Source organism: Lagopus muta, chromosome 5 (assembly GCF_023343835.1).
Source record: "Lagopus muta isolate bLagMut1 chromosome 5, bLagMut1 primary, whole genome shotgun sequence".
NCBI lineage: Eukaryota > Metazoa > Chordata > Aves > Galliformes > Phasianidae > Lagopus > Lagopus muta.
In genome coordinates, this window is record NC_064437.1 from 62054837 (window position 1) to 62072513 (window position 17677).

The 17677-nt window shown below is 39.8% G+C and overlaps 1 long non-coding RNA gene across 7 annotated transcripts; it reads left to right on the plus strand.

Moving 5' to 3' along the window:
* Window positions 1-1116: 1116 nt before the first annotated feature.
* On the plus strand, window positions 1117-12603 carry LOC125693982 (uncharacterized). 7 transcript variants are annotated; one of them, XR_007377352.1, is made up of 7 exons: window positions 1117-1206; window positions 1632-1703; window positions 4140-4198; window positions 5170-5246; window positions 7693-7882; window positions 8321-8549; window positions 9982-12603. It is a non-coding gene; the product is annotated as an uncharacterized LOC125693982 (long non-coding RNA). The 7 variants fall into 7 exon arrangements; XR_007377350.1 differs by having other exon boundaries at window positions 9374-12595; XR_007377348.1 differs by lacking the exon at window positions 9982-12603 and adding an exon at window positions 4324-4506 and having other exon boundaries at window positions 8321-8624.
* Window positions 12604-17677: the final 5074 nt, after the last annotated feature.

Genomic DNA, 17677 nt, shown 5'->3' on the forward strand with positions numbered 1-17677 from the left:
CTTCCAAAGTGAAACACTGCAAGGTCTTTCATTACTGGTTTATTATGCTTTCTGTATCTTTGCTCATTTTTCACCAGTATTGCATTAAGTATTGATATTGATTTCTTGTAAATGGTACTGAAATGGATGGCTCACAGTTTTTGTTATTGTTCTGTAGCACTTGTATGTAATTTATTATAGCTGCAATGGAACCTGCCCCTTGCTGCCAGGGTTTAAATTAAATGTGCCATGTTTTGGCCCGTAGTAGTCACATACATTTCTCATTCTGGAACTAAAAGTATTATATACAAAGTTACTTTTCTAATTGCTTCCTTAGTAGTACTTAAAAAGTTTATTTTAATGATTTTGGTAATTAATATGTAGTGCATTGGTTGAGTTAATAGTCTTTTTCTACTCCATTACAAAGACAAATTGCTGTCTGTAAAAGCAGCGTGGAGCAGCCAGTAGTCATGACTGGTTTCTCTTCTTCTGAAGGCTGCCATGATGCAGAGCAGCTCCCACCAGTCAGTGTGTGGTGGACCTTGGACTTCAGCCATGCAAAAACTCCTGAAGAGGTCATAAGGAAGAAAAAATTGGGATTGATCCTAAGAAGGAGCAGCCATACTGGAAGGGGATTTGTCTGGACCTGGCTTTAATGCAGTGGGCTTACTTTTGGACATCTGACTCAGACCATCAATTAACTTGACCTTCTGAGAACAAAGATCTAGCTGTGACAAAACTGTACTAAAGCAGAGAAACTCCTCATACCAAATATCTCTGGTTCCATCACTTAGGGGGTATTTAGAGGAGAAAATGTTGACTGAGAGAACATTGGTGGCTTTAAAGAAAATAACAATGTGATTGATAGGACAGTATCAAAGAAGTTGATAATGGAAGAGACTTCGTATATATTACCCACTTTTATTTGCTGCCATTTTTATTAAAGAAAACTTGGCTATTCTGGCAGGGAGTATTTTTTCACTCTGTCCATGTATATGGGAGCTGTTGAGTCATGGTCTGAGCCACTGATTGAGTGCCTAAGGAAAGGACCGGGTCAGCCCTGGGAGCACAGGTGAGGGCAATTCAGCTGTGTGACCAGAAGGGGTGGATCCTGGCTGCACCTCTCTTAGACCCCATTTAAGGGCTGCCTGGCTCTGGGGGAAAGTTCTGTGGTTGGTGATCCCTCCCTTGTGGAGTCTTCCTCTGTGCGTAGATCTTCAGAGACAGGTGAGCTCTTTTTCTTTGTAGTATCTTCTATTGCATTGATCCCTTTGCTATTATGCCTCTTTTATTAGTCTTCACCGTGTTTTCCTTTCTGATTGTTGCACCATGACAGATCCTGAGCCCCAGCGCTCTGAAAGGGGCTGAAGGAGAAGATGCACTTTGTGCTTTGTTCAGTGCAGCTCAGAAGGCCATGGTTTCTTGCTGTGCTTTGCTTTCCTGCAGTTGCACTGCCAGCCCTGAGTGTTGCTAAGCCATTATTTTGAAACTGTGTTGGTGTAAAGTGCATTAGTTCTAAGGTGGATTAGAAGCCATTTATAATGGAACTCAGAGCTTTTGATATAAGAGTAACTTAAACCCTTTATAAAAAATATTAGTTCCAGTTCACCGAATAAACTCACTTGCTGTTTCACAATCTCTGTCCTACTCAGCTCCCTCTGTTGGCCCTGCAGAGTACCCAAGTTTGTCTCCCAGCTTGGTAAAGGAGGGACCTTTGATGCCAGGTAGGAATATTGCTGCAATAAGAGTTCACAGCTCTGTTTTAAAAATCCAACATCTGTGCAGGGGCTGAAGCTGCTGTTAGTAAGGCTGAACACAAAGCATGGCACAGCCCTAATTCTCAGGCACTGCAAGCTTTTATCAGGGCAGAGATTTGTGCTCCACTGCTATGTATGTATTAGGAATGGCTCTCCGCTCTCAAAATGGTACTGTCACTTGCCAAATCATTTACCAAATGGCATCTTTAAGTTGAGTTTGTAGCTTGGTAGTTTACTGACTTAGGTTACGTCCAGATATCCTGTACCTGTACGCTGGCAAGCCTCAGCTGCAACATGGGGACAATTTAGGTGTCTTTGGTCAAAGCTGTGGCTGAGCAGTAAACAGGGACTAAGCTCCAATGAATTGGAGAGCAGGTCTGACTGCTCCAAGTTGGGTGTATCACTTTCCTAGAGCTATTCCTAACCTTTCAGTGATAATAGAATCATAGAACGGTGTGATAAAGCCATCCTTAGGAATTGCCAAGCAAAGGATCCCCACGGGGCTGGTGCATAAGGCTGGGCTGAGGCTTGGCTGGACTCCCAGCAGCTTGGCTGGGAATAACAGAAGGAAGAACTTTCACCTTCTGTGGGGCACTGGAGCTGTAAAACAGGGAGTATGATGAGGTGAATATTGCAGTTAAAAACAGAATTCTGTACAATTGTGAAATCCCTCACTGGTGCATAGCTGAAGCGATCCTATCTTTATCCAGGAAATCCTTACATATGTATACAACACAAGTCCTGGTTGCATAATGCATTTCTGTCAGCTGTAAAAATGTGTTCTGTGCTTTTTTCACCATGAACTGCTGTCCTCTTGTGATTAATCTGGGACCACCTGGAACAACCCACCCCTGCTTACTAAAAACTGAGATATGTTTTAAGTTCTGAGGCTTACATACTCTATATATTTGTAACTACTTATGCTTATACTTATGTCATCAAATGAAAATGAAGCTTGAGGACTGTTCTGGTGAATCATTCCATGGGCACATTGGCTTTTTTCTCAGTGCCTCACATTTTTGTAATTACACAGATTCTGATGGCTGCTTAGCTGGGACCTGGCCATTCCCTAGCACTAATGTGTTGAGTCACAAGCAGGAGGCAACTCACCCAAATGCCGCTTCAATGGGAGAAAACTCTTTGAGTTGAGAACAAAACAAAAGTTTCATCTTTTTCCTACATGTTTTGTTTCCCCCTTCAACAATGTAAAACTGTCAGGTAACAGCAACAGCAATGGCTAACAGCTAGCAAGTATTGCAAGGCAAGGTTTGGTTTGGTTTGGCTTTGGGCTGCACAAGCCCATGTTAATGAAATCTTGGTCTCCATCTCTGAGAGTAGAAGACTTTGTCATGATATGGATGATAACTGACTCTTTTTTTTTTTTTTTTTTTGCTATGTCTTTTTCTTGTTTTTTCATTAAATCAAAGCTTGCTTGAGCTAGCACAATTCCATGTGTATTAGACCAAATAATGTGCCAAAAGTTCTTAGCTTTGTAATCATGAATAAATGTTGGGCCTTATACCTGATTTGCCAAATCATGGTCTGTACCACAGAAAAACTAGAATTCTCCTCTGTCTCCAGTCTTTGCATTATTTCCAACCACTGTATGCATACTAAGCAACTTGCTGTGCCTACGAGGTTTGTATGGAGCCTTGCAATGCCGAGAGAAAATAGATTTACTGAAAAAGAAAAATTCATCATCTTCTTGATTTTTCTCCTTCCAAAAGGCGTATTAGCAGCCCAGGCAGATTAGTTTCCCCATTGGAGGGAATCACTTTTGCTGTTTTTGCTTTATGTTAGTTTGTTCAAGGCCCCAGGGAGCAACAGGTCCAGAATCCAGAGCTCATATTGCAACAGTGATGTGTTTTGCAGTAGCACAGCGGAAAATCTCTGCATCAGAGGTGTTAATCTGATCTGTCAGTATTGGTGTCCCGCACCTCAGCCCCAGTGCAGGAAATTAAAGGATGAGATCTGCAAGGGAACTATTTCATAATGCTTTAAACAAATGAACTCCTTAACATTTCATGATCTGTGTGAGATTGTTTTGTTGGTAGCAATACTGCCTGTGGTGCTGAGAGCGTGGCACGCACATCCATTGCAGCCCAGCAGTGTGCACAGAAGCCAGTTGCTTGAGCTTTGCCATTACTGGCTAAATTACTCAGTCACCCTCCATTTTCATTTGGGCTCCAACCCGGTTTGGTTTGGATTCTGTCTCCTCTTTATACCATTTCCATGAGATTTCTCTTTACTGTCCCTGGACACCATGAGCAGCAGTAGGGGACCTCCAGCCCCACATCAGCTCTCATGGGAGCACAAGAGCATGTCTGAGGAGAAATAAATGCAATCCGTGCTCAGCGAGAGGCTCTGGCAGAGCTTCACACTAACGCCTTCTGTTAATTTCAGGGTCCCCTCAAGAGAGAAAAGGCATATAAAAAGGAAGCTGAAATTCCTCAAGGATAACGGTAATGTACCCTATCCACAAATTACCAGCAGACCTTTACAGTAGCTTATCGCCTATAAAAAGCTTCAGAGTAGTCATTACAGCCATTGAGCTGATGGTAGTTTTATGACTTTTACTCACCATAAGGCAAGGCAGCGGTCACCTGATGCAAAACTGCTTTGGAGGGGCTGGCACCTGCAGGGCCCCTGTGCCTGCAGTGTCACCTCCCGGTCACAAGCAGGAGTAGGAGGGTGATATGGAGCTGTAAAAAGAATCCCAGCTCGTGTGTTGAGTGCTGTGAGGACCTGCCAGAAAGCTTCATTAGCTCAGGTGGGTGAGCTTGTCCCACAGATGTCTGGGAAGAACTGTCCCTCTCTGCATCTTGTGGGGCCACTGCTTATGGCTCTGTTGGATCATCAGCCCTGCAATAGGCTCTACAGCTTATTTGCTCAGAGCGCTGGCGTTTAAGAAGTGTTCTGTGTTTCGTCCAGTCTCAGCATGGAAGGTCTTCCTGTAGTGAATAATTGAGGTTTAGTATATTGGGCATAATGAGGCTTTAGGGCATTAGCTAATATGTCTCCCTTACTCTTCATTTGGAAGGGGATGAGAGAAATGGAATGTTTCAGTTAAACTGTTGCACACAGGTTAGGTATAGTCTCCCATCTGCACGTATTATTATTGTTCTATTTGTTATACAATCAATGGCAATAAAACTTAAAATGTAACCGAACAAAAGCTCTATGCCAGAATACAGATGAAGTTCCTGCCCGCACTCTGCAGAGGAATTACTGTATATGCCATTGTTGTTAGATCCCATTTTGTTTCAGCTCTATACTTCAGCATCAAAAAATTTGATTCTGTAATAACATAATTATTTTTCTCAAATTTGAATTTCTTTTCCTCATTTGGCATTCTATGCTTATCCCTTTACTTATGAGCTGAGTGTAGCAGTTGTGTCCACGGTGTCACTGCATTGTTTGTGTCCATTTTCAGTTCTACATGCTAGCAGGGAGGCATCCCTACCATGAGAACATTCCGAAAATAACTCACAGAAATGCATTTCTACCAGGGTAAGTCAACAGACAGACTGCACTTGAGTTATCGGAGCTCATCTTATTTGCAGTGGGACAAAAACCTTATCAAGACTGAAGCAAAACCAAATATTTTAAATAGAAAACAATTCTTGAAAGTATAGTACACACATAAAATCTTGAGCAAATGTTTACTGACTGCACCACCTGGAGCAATTAAGGTGCTGCGGTGGAGCAGCACTTTGATTTAAGAGGGCATGGTTTGTAGGTCTATGGTAAGCATCATATCCGTGTCATCCAAAGCACAGATTTGCTCCGGCCCCCACCCTTCTATTGCTCTTCTGAACTAATCCTCTACATAGAAATAGTTGCTTTCCACTGCAGGAATGGATGGAAAAAGGTAGCGATTAACAGCCGCGCTCTCTACTTATTTTTACTCAAGTGTGTATCACATATGGGCCAGATCTTTTGCTGCCCAGCAGTACAGGGAAGCGCACACTTCATTATGAAAAGGCATGCAAGTGGTAGTGTTTCATCCATTTCCTGGCCAGATGCATTACATGTTTATAAAACAGTTAATCCAATGAATGGCTATTTAAAAAAAAAAAAAATCATTCTTCAATTATTTTTAGATTCAGGGAGTCCAAAGGAAGAAAAATCACAAAATTTGGCAATTTGGTCTTCACTCAGCCTAACACATGATAAAAGTAAACTATTCTAAGCAAGACCACAAAAACCATTGGTGAGACTAATTAAATCTTTATACATTTTAGCATAATACTTTATATTTTTGTGCGAGCATAAGGGATAGATATAGAAAGGAAAAAATGCATAACTTGTATGATGAAAGCATTATTTCAGTAAGTGCTAGCTATGTGTCATTTGTGTTATATTGTCAATGGACTTGTTATTGAGAAATTTGTGTTAGAAATGTGATCTGTTACTTTTTTTTTGGGGGGGAGGGAATGCCAGGGAATTATTTTTGACCATTGAAATACTTGTATGTAGCTGGCACCTTGAACATCAAGATATTGGTCAGTCTTGCTTGGAAACAGTGTTTATATCATACTGCTGATTCCATGTCCTCTGAACGGTTGTTCAACATAAATGCCTTTCTGTATGCAAGAACTCAGTGCTTCCTCCTTGAGTAGAAATTAGCAATAGAAAATCATGATTCTAAAAGTTTTAAAAAGAAAAAAGCTTAAGTAAACCCTATTTTTATTTGGGGTTGTTACTCAATTCTGTTCCATCGTATTCCTCAGAGTGGATTAGATTTTCTAGCTGATGGCAGAATGTTTTTTTTAGAAAACTAATGTGTTCAATGCATCCTCTCTGGAAAGCTTGCCTGGTCTAAATATTGATTGGGTTTTACTACCAGCCAAGGTCAGAAACTGAAGAGGTTCTTGCTGCAGGAAGCTGTATATTAATCTCAATATCAACTAAAGTACCTAAGCTGTTATTGGAATTTGATGATCAATTACAGTTTTGAAAAGTACTTAGTATGACATTTGTTGAGCTTCCATATTTTGTGTTACACCGTCACACCTGATAGTTCAATAACTGGAAAAATACCAACAAAGGACCTTTTTAGCTCTTTGTGCAGACAGTATCTGCTTTATAATTCCCATTTCTTGCTTTAATCTGCATTAATGGGCATTCCACACCATTAAAAGGCTTTCTTGCTGCCTCACATTAATCCATTAGAGAATGTACCTCTGTTGCTCATGTTTAGACAGACACAAAACAAAACCTTCCAGAAGAATATTTCTTAATTCTGACCCTGCAGCCTTTATATTTGGAAATGCCATCGTTAAATTCAAACAAACCTTCTTTGTCTGTTTTCTTGAAATAAATACTTGTGCAGGGCCTCTAGCCCCCATGGATCCACATCACATAGGAACTCAGTTGCACAACTGGGCTGAGTAAGGGGCTGTTTCCCCCAGGTCCTGTTGTCCTTATGTGGGGAGAGTTCTCTTTATGTATTCACAGATTTTTTTTTTCTTTTTCTGCATTAAACCAGTGTTGTAGAAGTAAAATCATGAAAGGCTATAAATATGACACAATCCTCTTAAAACTTTTAAATATTTACAAGTCCATTTCCTTCCTCACTTGCTTCTCAAGATAGATTCTCATTAAATTAAACCAACTTTCATGAAAACTTTCCAGTAATCACACCAGCATGTAATACCCAAAAATCATCATTGGATGGGGCCTGGGCCATTGTAAGGATTTATGAACATTTTTGGCTGCAGTTCACATCCAATCTAAAGAGAATGCCAAAACAAAAGAACTGCTCTCAACATTTTCTTCATTTATTTCTTTGCTTTGGCTGCTCTTTATTAAAAGACATGAAAAAATCTTGCAGAAGTTGGTACATCCTGGATCTCTCTATTTAGCAGAGCTGCAAGCCTGGTCCTCACACTCCGTTTTTCTGCTGTGCTTATTTGCACTAATCTAACATTTCTCTGTTGGTTTTCTTTCCTAGGAAAGGCAGCCACTCTGCAGTAATGCTGGAGCTTTGCTTGTTTTAAGCATCAACTGTGATGACATGATTAAAAAAATCAGCATTGTTACAACCACAAGGACCTTTTCCATGTGAGAGCACATAAAACATTATTAGTGAACTTCTGTCTCCTGACATATGTGCTGCACCCTCCAAATGAGCTGGAAAGAAGGTAGAAAGTAGAGATTTATCAGGCATCAAGTTCAGCCATCCAGATATCATAATCCTCATTTTTGTTGCTAGCTGTATGCAATTTTGAAATGGTTTGTAAATTTAATTGTTGGTGTATGGAGTGTGCATAGGCTGTGCACAAGCAACAGCACTGCTAGGATTAGCAGCTCTAACCTGCTTTGTTGGAAGCAAAATCGAGCCTGAGCTGTTTTAGCAAGATGTCAGCCAAATAGGGTGGCACTCAGTGCTGTGAACGCTCAGAAATGGTGGCACTTCTGGGTGATCAGTCACTCCTGTTTAAGGCTGGAGATGAGTTATCTGCTCATATTCCCTGTTGCCTGCTTCCAAGGCTTGGGAGATGAAAACAGAGAATCTCCTTCCTTTTTACTGCACTTATGTATGATGATAACTGTGTTGTTGGTTTTTTTTTTTTTTTCAGGCTGATGTGAATCAGTATTCATTTTTGGATCTTTGCTATTGATGGACAGTATTTAAGTTAGGCATCACTATAAATCAAGATGTCTTGTCCCAGTGTCCTCTTCTACTCTTCGTGTGTTACAACTTACCTGAATGATTGGATGCCATATTAAACTGTGATATTACCCTACAGTCTACGTCTGACTTTCAGAGGATCTTGGATGGTACAACTACATCACTTTAATCCACAGGTATTTGTGTAGCATTTGTTAGATATGGACAGCAGTTTGAGGTTGGAAGAGCAAAAACTGTGGGATATTAGACATTTCTAATTCATTCTTAGCTCTATAAGGTGGGACCTTGTTTTCTGGAAAAAAAGTGGGGGTTATGAATTGCAAATTTTAATTGAAAAGACAAAATGCAGTCAAACATGATGTCTGTTATTACTGTGTGATATTCATGATTAATGCAATGCAATCGTCACTCTCTTTTATTGTGCTCCTTTTTAAAGTTGGTTATCAATACTACCAATGAACAGAACAACGAAGCTGATGTTTCAGCAGCAAATGACTGAGACAAGATGCAACTGACTTCCCATAGGCAGTAATGAGCATGACTTGGGAAGTAATAAACTACATGAAAAGCAAAAATTGTTATGAGATTTTACAGCTGGAAAATATTGTAGGAAAAAATAGTAGCTGTGATCATATACAAAAATGTAGTTAATTATATCTGTTGAGGCTCTAGCAAAAGCCTACCACTGCTTCTCCAGGATCACCAGATGGCTGCTGCACTTATGAATTCAAGCAGTATGTCCATAAATTAATGCCTATTTAGCTTGGTATATTTGTTTTTTTTTTTTTTTTTCATATTTGCCACTTTCCCATAAACACCTGTTTCAGAGATTTATGTCAGAGTGGCAATTTTCTTCCCAAGAGAGTTATCTTTTAGTCGCAAAAGTAGGTCCCCAGAATCATAGCTTATTGCAACAGCACAGAAGAAAACATCAAGAGTTATCGCCAAGTACAGCCAATTCAAAAAAAAATCATTTTTTTCATTTTGAATTATTTTTCAGTTCCAAATCCAGTCTCTGAGTTATGATTATGAGGCTCTCAGCTCTAGGTTCAGCTCTAACTAAAATTTTCAAGAAATCACAGGACTATTGTGTTGAAAAGCCTTCTCAGAAATTAAAGGAAAACATACAGCTGTTGAGCTGATGCCCTGGAAATGCACCACGTAGCCCTCCTTGCAAGAAATGTTAGCTCAAACTCACAAGCGTACTCCAATTACTCTTTGTTTGCTGGTGACCTCTGTCTTTTGAGCTTAACCCGCAGTTGCAAAAGCCCAAAGGAGTTGTGTATGGAGTCTAAATGCTAGCATACCTCTCCATCCTATCTCAACTAGAACAGTGTTCACCTTTACTACGTTATGAAGGTGAAAACTAAGGGCTTTTGGAAAAACAAAAGTATTCAAGTAGGATTTTGAATGTGAACAGAAAGAGCTACTGGGAAAGATTTCATAGGTGCCATGTGTATGAATGAGAACAAGAGCATCAGTTAACAAGAAGAACATGCAAAGTGAGAGATGTCATCAGGCACCAAATCAGTTAATTAAGTCCAGAAATGAAGCTTAGATATTTCTTCTGTGGATTGCCTGTATTCCTTTATTCATTGTTTTGAGCAGACTACAAGATCTTCATTCTACTTTGGAACTCTGCGGGGACAGTTCTTATGGATTTTGACAGTAAGCAGCACAGCACTGTGGGGCATTTGAGGTGAAGTCATTCTTATCGAAAGAGCCAGCATAATTTCTCTGCGCCATTTAAATCCAAACAAATCCTATTTTAAGCACTTTGGAATGACTTGAGTAATGCAAAGGCCTTTTCTTGGGCTTTCTGCCCGGGAGTGAATTTCACCCTCAGTGAATTATTATTATTATTGGACTCTACTTATGAAAACATAAAGCAAATAACCCATGCAGATAACATTAAAGCAGTGGGAAATGGAAATTCCTAGTAGACTGAAGAATTAAGTAGGAATTGTTATACGAACCTTCTTTCTGTGCTACAGGAGGAGGCACTGGATGACCTTTGGGTCTCCCTGGGTCTGACCAGCAACAGCTTCTTGAAAAAACTCTTTTTCCATAAATACCTGATGTATCAGGCATCAAGGCACACTTTTCTCTCTTGAAAAATACTGCAGATTTATTATATTTTCTCAGTTTTTTGCAAGTATTTCCTGAGTCAGAAACAATGATATCCTGAAAATGAAGTGATGGCATTGTAGCATTTTCCTTATGTCCCTGATAAAATCTACTATTTTATTTCTGCTTTCATGTATATATGTGCATCATAAGGACCTATTTCGTCCTCTAAATTCTCCTTTCACTGCATCAAAATACTAAAATATCTTGTCACCTTTCCTTGGACCATTGCAGATCTTTTGAAAATGTATATTTATTTTTTGCTTTTGCTACTGATGGAATATCTTTGAAAACACTGTGCAAATCAGCTTTGAGGTCTTAGTGACTTCTCCTGTCCTGAAACATGTTTTCATATGCTGTTGCTATGTTTTTCATATGGATCCCCATGAAGGAGTGCACAAAACAAGAACTAACTTTAAGCATGAGAGCAATCCCCAGGAAGTTAACAGTAGCCTCATGTACTGAATGCTAATGATTCCCTTTAACTGTCCTTCAGATATGGTGTTTCTCTCGAGTCTGGGATTGAGTCTTTCTCTCTTCTCTCTCCTTCCATCCCCCATTCACTTTTCATAATGATAAACAGTTATGCCATGGAGAAAAGGAAGGCCAACGTTCACAGATCAAAATATGGGCTACTACCCATCTTGCTTATTTGATAGTCATAAATTCTCGTGTGTATTAATATTATTTTCGTGTGTGTGTGGACAACCTTCCTGAATAGCAACTAGCCATGCCTTTATGGGCATAGGTTAGATGATACACAGGCTTACCAAGGTGCTTCTGAACAAAATTCAGGTTTTGAGTAATTGTGGGCACTGCTTCAACAAAGCTGTTGTTGACGGCTCTTTGGGGTAGAAGAGAACTGCAAAATTCCAACCTGCCTTTGAATATGTAAGATTTTGGGTAAAGTTTGGATAGGTCCTTTTTCTAGATCTCACTGTAGACTTCCAGATCAGAATTTTCCTTAGGCTGATAGCAGTTCCAGTTTAGAACTTACCCTTTTGTTCCACTATGCTACGTAGATGGTTGCATTTAGTGTCCAGTAGCTTCTGTATTGACTTCTTACACAACATAAAGCAAAGAAACTTCACAATATCTCAAGTAGCACCACTGGTTAACATATCTAACCAAATTCTACCATCAGAGCAGCCTTTGCCTTATTTTATGCGACATGCATTCATCAAAAGGTAGATTTTAGCCTATAATTAACTGTACTTATATTTAGTCTATTATATTTCAGGGTCTTAAACCACAGCATGCACTACTGCTTGCTGCAAACAACAATTTCCTTTTGCCTCTTACCCTCTGTGCACTTTTTGATCTCATTCTGTAAAAATAAAATAAATGCAACACAACCTACATCAACAGAACTAAAAATTCGAAGGCATTTTTAGCACTGGGCAAAAAATTAAACAACTTCAGGAGACGCTTATGGTTCCTAAAAATGGAAGTATCAACTGGTAAGTTTTTTGAAAATTGAATATAAAATCATAGAGAAATGCTTTATTTGATTCTCTGTTTATGGGAAATTCATTTTATTTGACTTTTTTATTTGTAATATCAACTATATTGCAGAGCAGAGTTTCTAGGTGCTCCCTTATGGTACCATTCTTCTAAATTATTAATGCCGTACTGTTGATATATTGTCAGCCTTGTACATACATTCTATGAAAATGAGTTTTACAGTAGGCTGGGATTTATAACAAAGCTTGACATATGCAGCTAATTCACCTAGACAGTCTTGTCAGTTTTAGGTTCATAAATAATTGATACTCAGGGCTTGGAGTTCAGCTACTGTTAGTGCTCCAGCTGTTAAATTTCAGCAGCATAATGGATGAATATTTGTTTATAATTTCTGTACATGGACCTGATGTCAGATCCCCGGTCTCATTTACATAGGTAGATTGAGATGTTGGAAGTGTAATGAGCATATGAAGATGATGAATTGTTTTCCTCAGTGCTGGTGCGTTTCTGTAAATGTTTGATTAGTTTTGAATGGATTACTGTTAGATTATCTGGTTCAGGGGTTAAAGTGAGCAGCTCTCTGCTCCCAAAGCTTTCATGATCCCTTGCTGACAGATTTTAAAATTCATACAGCGATATCAGTGCTGCAAAAGCTAGGGGTATTCTTTGCAACAGATGTTTAGTAATTAAACATACGGTTTCCCTGTTTGGAAGTTGCTTGGGAAATTTAAATCAGAATGATTTGTTTACCGTAGTTTGAGGGAATTACAATTTCTAAAAAATAATATACTTTTGCCCCTAAAGTGCTGAAGTTTTTCCCCCAGTGACACTAATTAAAAATGAGCAAAACACACACATGCCCTCACAATAATTCAGATGTTTAACACTCTGGCAGGCAGATGCGAAGCTATTAAAAGCAGAGGTTCCTCTCATTTTCTCCTTTGGTACATTAACGAGCAATGCTCAGGAAAACATGTTTGATAGGACATTCCACACAGAGATGCTGAGGCAGAGCAGATTTTCAGCCTGAGCAGGGAGAAGCTGGACGGTGCGGGTGTGTGTGTTACATATAGCTTCCTGGTGACGTGAGAAGCACCGCGAGCAAATGACGTTGGAGAAGCACACAAGTTGTCACCGTAAGCTTGGTGCCGTGCGCTGGTGCTGGCAGCTGTCTGGGGGCTCAGGGGACACCTGAAGGCAGCAGGAGCGCTGGGCTCTGCTCAGTGCAGCGGCCTGCATCTCACCACCTCCTTCTGCAGCCCGCGCTGAGGCAGAGGGCTGTATGGAAACCATACAAAAGCCTTTATGGCCACGACTTGCCATTGCTGTTTTGTGCTCCGTTGCTGCCTTTCCTAGCCAGGAGAGCAGCAGCCCGAGGAGCCGATTGCGCGGCTGCTGCTCAGCCTGGCCGAGCCCTGTGCCATGCCGCGCTTTGTCAGCCCTGTGTACAGCTCCCTGGCTTGTCTGGCAATCATGTTAGTGATTATATGGGTAATGAAACACGTGCTCTTTTTGTCTGTGGTTCTGATTAATCTGCTTTCTATTTAGCTGTGATTTATGGTGCTCAACTGTTGAGGTGAGCGCTGGCCCATCAGTTCCCCAGCCCATTACAGCGCCGGGACCGCTAAATGCCTGCGAGGCTTGAACTGTTTCTTGACAGCCAGGCTTCCCGCTACATTCCCTCCAATCTGTTTTGCTTCCTGGTGTGACCTTTCATACAGTAAAATACATTAGTTGAATAGCACAGTCTCATTAAAAGAGTGAATTAACCGAAGAGTCTTTTTAACTAAATGACAGCCAAAGGACTGAGTGCTAATAGCCACGGGCAGTTAGAAACTTAACTCATGAATCAGGCTGTTAATACTGCTCGGTGCCTGAAGCGCTAAGGGCACCACACTCTCTGCTTGCTCTCATAAGAAGAAAAGCTCATTACTTTCCTCCTGATGGGAGAGAAAGAGTGAGCGAGCAATAATAAAGCTTGAATTTTTCAATACTGTTAAAAATGGGGCTGACAGATTGCCGACAATAGGAGCAGCGGCCTAGACACTGCAAAGAGAGCCACTGAATTAGCAATACCATATATCATACAATCTAATTAAATCAACCCGAAGAATGAAATTAGTTTTCTGTGAGTGAAATGGCCTTTGAAAGAGCGCTATTAAATGAACTGTAGAGCATTAATTAAATAATTCACAGTGAGGGATTTTGCATTTATACAAAAATTGTGCACTTAATTGTCCATGCTGTATTACAGATTTGGCCTTATGTTAACAATGTGTCTAAAGCACACTTATTGGAGCATATCAGGAACAGCTTAACGTAAATGCAGCTTATCAAGTTTTAAGGATTTGCAAAGAAATCAGAGGAAAGGAGGACACAATAGAAAAGATACACACAGAGTTAACAACTTTTCCACGTTAATCCTCTGTGTGTGTCACAACTTGTTACTTTCTTTTCCCTTAGTGGAATGACATTAGGGCTCTCGTTTTCTTAACTAAGGAAAAGTTCTAATGATTTAGCAGAAAGAAGTTACATTAATTGACCTAAAATAGAATTCACATGAAAATACCTTGGGTGAAAAAAAAAAAAAGAAGAAATAAAAACAGACTTTGGGATGACAAAAGAAAAAAAATAGAACTCTCAAGCTCTCAGCAATACAAACAATCACCCATCTCAAAAATAAAAAGAGGCAGAGAATCAATTCAAACTTTGTTTTAAAATCTTTATAACACTAGAATTTCAATTAAGGTTTTAAGCTTTTTGAAAGGAAAAGCTTGTTTTGGAAACCATTAGAATAGAACATATTTTAAAACTTTAAAATCTTACAGGGGGATTAGAAGTAATCATAAAACTTGTTTCAGTCCATCCAAGTCTCAGTGTTTTCATAAATGTACTATTTCTGGACGCTCACTTTTTACTCAATGTTACTCAACTTCGTACCAACGAGAAGCCTCATCTGTCAAATAAACTTGAGAATATGTGGTTGTATTTTAAAGGATGTTCTCATTTTTGGTTCCACTTTTTGGTTAGTGTCAATAATGTAATGAGCTTTGAGCAGAGATTGACCTACATTAGGGAGATAAAAGTAAGGAGACCAAAACAGTGAAGGATGAGGTGATCATCCTTCAAAATGGAGCAAGAACCTGGAAGAAAATGTAGGATGTGTACACACTCAACATCTGACACAGCTCTATGGAAAATAAATTTCCATAGACAGAAGAAGTGATTAGCATGTTGAGGCTGTACAAGCAGTGTAATCTCTGTTGACCTCTGTTGTTGCCAGCAATGGGAAAGCAATGAGATGTCTGCAGAGAAACTGCAGCTAATACAGCAGCCACAAAATGCCAGCTCAGATTTACCATTCTGATTTACAGCTTGCTACCCTCAGTATTGTGTGCTTTCATGCAAGGCGATGGCCTACACTGATCGAGATGGCTGCAAGTATCTGCGTCCCATGGGTGAATACTGAAATGCTGACTGTGATTCCTTTGGAAGGTGAAAAGGAGAACCAAGCCTGTATCAAAATCTAAAGGGTTTTTATCATATAGGCTAATCCTCATGGTGAGTACAGGTAAATCATTTGGCCATTAGATGCTGACATAGGCTATGCATCTTGGATCTTTGAGTTTGCAGTGCAATCTTTTGCTCACAAGACCACCTTGCAAATAATAGCAATAAGCCCGGCACCATCCAGGCTTGCTCAGGAAACATCATCTACACAGACAGGGAGTTCTCATTAGAGCTGTGCTGAGAACTGCTACCACTGTGCAGAAAGAACAGGCATACAGGGTGCAAACACTGAATTTGCAGTTTGCAGGATCCCCCCTAATATTTTTACAGATGGGTATGTGTTTGTGGTAACTACACACTAATGGCAGAATTTTCTTCTTAAAAGCTTCATGTATGAGATCTGGTAGCAGAGTTTCCCCAATTTGCTTTGTCCTCACTCAGAGACATGAGAGGGGATCATGCTGCTTTTGCCCAGATGCCCCCTCACATTCTGAAAGCTAGTAACAGTAGTCAATACAGGTATGACTTGCTGGTGCCCACAGAAGGCAAAGACGGAGGAGCTACTAGGTACTTACTTGTCCTCTCACACATACACATATGTTGCGGGTATCCTAAACTGTTTAACTGGGCCCGCTCTCAAACATGCACAAGGCTGTAATTTCTTCTGACACTCCAGGTAATGCTGACTAGACTTTCACTGATAATATTTTTTTAAACGACACTGAAAGGCTTCAGTGACAAATTATTGTAGTCCCACATTTCCATTTATTTTATTCTGAGATGTGGTATTGATATAAAACCATCTTGAACCTGTTAATGATATTTCATGTGCAGTAATGTCAAACTATTCAATCAGTCGCATCATTACCTTTCATATTAAGCATATTTAGTTTATTCAGTCATAACAAAGCATTTCTAGCACTAAAGGTTTCTTCTTTTCCCCAGTACTCATTCATTTCAATTTCATTTCATATCATCTCTAGAAATGTATCTTTTGTCTTGATTTTAGAGCAAAGCCAAAGTAACAAAATGTTTTATTACCTGAGCTGAGAAAAAGCTGAAGATTTGTTCCTCAAAATAGGTAACTGAAAATATTTGGGCTGTTTCATTATAAAGCTCACTGAAGGTTGAATTTTGCAGGTATTTTCTTTTAAATCAGAACTTTCACAAAAACTTTGAACAGCTTTGAACCATATAAAACTACTCTGTGAAGCTTACTGGATATTCTTTTAGCACAAAAAGGAAATAAAAATATTTATGCAATATGTAGTCTCTTGCTGCACAAATTTGTAATCTTCTTTGAATTTCCCTCTGGTCTTCTGAGACAGAAGAGATGACAGAGGTTTTAAGATAGAGCTCCAGTCCTCCCTGGCAGCCAGACCACTGGGGCTGGGTCTGTGTTTGAAGTACCAGTCCAGACTGCCCAAAGATAAAACAGAGGAGGTAGCGCTTTTTTTTTAAAGCCAACTTTTCACACCAGTGTTGCTTCTAACAGGCTATCTAGATGTTCCCTTCAATTTTCACTTTTTGGGTTGCTTGTCTTGATGAGAGAGGTCAAAGGGTGCAAAATTAAATGAAGAGATATTCAACCTAGTACTTAGAAGAATGTACTTTTTCCCTGGAGTCAAAGGAGTTTACGCGAACAGAATGTTGTCTTTGGTGTTAGTATGTAATCAGATATCTCAAATAGGGAGCATCAGTGAAGAAATGGCAAAGAAGTATAAGCAAACTAAAATATGAGTTATAGAACAACCCAAGTTGGAAGTGGATCATCAAGTCCAACTCCTGGCTCCACACAGGAGCTGGCATGGAATTACTGCAGGTATTTAGATGTACTTCATTCATTATCACATTATACTTCATTATTATATTGTACTATTTGGTTGACATTGGTTCCACATTATCACTGGAAGATGAATTATGCAGAATTATAGAGATCATTGTAAGCTCAACACTGCATGTACAAAAAGACATAGTGCAAACAGTGGAAAAATCACGTCCTTGTCCAGCCTGGCCAAGCAATCTAGATTTTAAAGTGTAGTGGAAATGCTAAGTCACAGTCTGAAGCAGTGATTGAGCACCTGGTGGAAGGCAGGGCCAACCCAGGGCAGTTCAGGTGCATGCAATGCGGCTGAGTGACTGGAAGGGCTGGAGCCAAGATCCACCCATTTCCAGACCTTATTTAAGGCTTAGTAGTGGAGGC